Consider the following 2467-nt stretch of genomic DNA (forward strand, 5'->3'; position numbering starts at 1 on the left):
GGGAGTTATAAGTGACTACTGAGAAGAGAGATACATTTGCCTGTATCAAGAGAAGTGAAGATGAGATAATCCCAGGAATACTGGTGGTGGGGTGCTTCTAAAATGGCCCCCATCCATACTGATTTCCTGGTGTTCATGGTCCGTGTACCGCTCTCTTCTCAAGTGTGGGCTACATCTAGTTACTTACTACCAATGAACGGAATATGGCAAAAGTGACAGAATGTTACTTTCATGATTGGGTCACAAAAGACTGTCAATTCCATCCTTCTGGCTCTTGCCCTCTTGCTCTGGAAGCCAGCTGCTATTATTATGAGTTGTTCTATGGAGAAGTCTATGTGGCAGAGAGGGCTCTAGCCAACAGCTCATGAAGAAATGAGGCCATTAGGTCATTAATGCATGAGGAACCGAATCCTGCCAACTACTACTGGAGTGAGTTTGGAAGCAAATCTATCCCTTAAACACACACCTTATAGGATGACTGTGATCTTGTGAGAAACACAGAGGTAGAGGGTCCAGGTAAGCTATGCCTAGATTCCTAATCCACAGAAACTATGATAATAAACGTGTTGTTTTAAGCCACTAAGTTATGAAGAAATTTGTTATGTGGTTAAAGATAATTAATACTGGATGGCTCTGAAGGACTACAAAAGAACTCAGAAGCAAAACAATCAGCTCTAAACAAATGCCAAGCCCAGCTAGCAATCAGTACCAGCTCACAACAGCTACATTAAGTTCCACTACAATCTTTCTTGCCACCTTTTACCCCACCTGATCACTAGAGGGCTGAAGGATGCTTGAAGAGCAGTCAGTGTGGTAGTCAAGTCGAAAAAATTAGTTGACCCTTCCTTCCCACTGGACTAGGCCAACCTACTTCAGGAGTTATAAGCTTCTTTGGAAGGGAGAAATTTGGCTTTAAAAAAAGTTTGAACTTCATTTATTTATTTTTATTGTTTTTTAAAATTTATTTCTGAGAGAGACAGTGTGAGCAGGGGACGGTCAGAGAGAGGGAGGGAGATAAAGAATCTGAAGCAGGCTCCAGGCTCTGAGCTGTCAGCACAGAGCCCGACATGGGGCTCGAACCCACGAACCATGAGATCATGACCTGAGCTGAAGTTGGACACTCAACTGACTGAGCCACCCAGGCGCCCCAAAAGTTTACACTTTTAAATTATTAATTGACCATATTAATTATTGAATTTGGTCTGCTTTTGTGACTAGAACTGATTTGGAGGCTTTTCATTAGCAGAGAGTGACCAGAACAGACAGAGGATCTTATCCAGAGGATCAGGAACAATCTGGCATCGCACAATGGCCCTGAACACAGAGGAGAAGCAAACCAAGGCTTCAAACAAGTAAAATGAAGAAAGAAGACACAGCAGCTAAACCATAGAGAAAGAACAAAGGTGGGAGCCAGGACAAAATGAACACCAAGCACACATGAAGAGAAGACTTCCCAGAGGCTCCCATGGTGCTGAGAAGTTCACACAGTTAATGACAATCACGATGTCTGTTTTAATTTCAATTTAAAAATCAGTAAATACACTTACGCCTGTCAGAATGGCCAGAATGAAAAAAGACAAGAAATAACAAGTGTCAGCAAGGATGTGAAGAAAAAGGAACCCTGTTCATTGTCAGTGAGAATGTAAACTGGTACAACCACTATGGACAACAGTATGGAGGTTCTTAAAAAAATTAAAAATAGACTACCAAATGGTTTAATAATTCCACTACTGAGTATTTATCCCCCAAAAATGAAAACATTAATTCAATACCTCTGTGTTTACTGCAGCATTATTTACAATAGCCAAGATACAAAAGCAACCCAAGTGTCCACCGATAGATGAATGGATAAAGAAGACACTGTATATATACGATTGGATATTACTAAGCCAGAAAAAGATGAGGTCTTGTCATTTGAGACAACATGGATGGGCCTAGAGGGTATTAAGCTAAGTGAAACAAGTCAGAGAAAGACAAATACCATATGATTTCACTTACATGGGGAATCTAAAAAACAAATGATCAGGTAGCAAAATCAGACTTATAAATACAGAGAACAAACTGGTGGCCGCCAGAGGGGAGGGGGATGAAGGGATGGGCAGAATGGGCTCAGGGGAGCGGGAGGTCCAGGCTTACAGTTATGGGATGCATAAGTCAATAAAAGGGAATGTAGTCAACGGTCTTGCAATAGTGCTGTATGGTGACAGACGGCAGCTACACTTGTGGTGGGCATAGAATAACGTACAGAGTTGTCAAATCACGGTGTTATAGACCTGAAACTAACGTAACACTGTATTTCAACTATACTCAAATTAAAAAAAAAGAAAGCATACAATATGTAATATTAAAAAAATCAACACTAAAAAATCGATAAATGTAATTTAAACATTTTCTAAAATTGAACAGTATAAGACCCTCTGTACCTACTGAGCAAATATGTATGCAACATAAATATTATATCCTTGTG

General features: G+C 40.3%; 1 long non-coding RNA gene across 2 annotated transcripts; it reads left to right on the forward strand.

Annotated features, from left to right (window-relative positions):
* The first annotated feature begins 312 nt into the window (after window positions 1-312).
* LOC144240155 (uncharacterized) lies at window positions 313-1769 on the forward strand. Of its 2 annotated transcripts, none has more exons than XR_013337621.1 (2): window positions 313-516; window positions 1244-1769. It is a non-coding gene; the product is annotated as an uncharacterized LOC144240155 (long non-coding RNA). The 2 variants fall into 2 exon arrangements; XR_013337622.1 differs by having other exon boundaries at window positions 1247-1769.
* The last annotated feature ends 698 nt before the right edge of the window (window positions 1770-2467 follow it).

The sequence above is a fragment of the Crocuta crocuta genome, unplaced genomic scaffold (genome assembly GCF_008692635.1).
Source record: "Crocuta crocuta isolate KB4526 unplaced genomic scaffold, BGI_CrCroc_1.0 scaffold7, whole genome shotgun sequence".
Taxonomy (NCBI): Eukaryota; Metazoa; Chordata; class Mammalia; order Carnivora; family Hyaenidae; genus Crocuta; species Crocuta crocuta.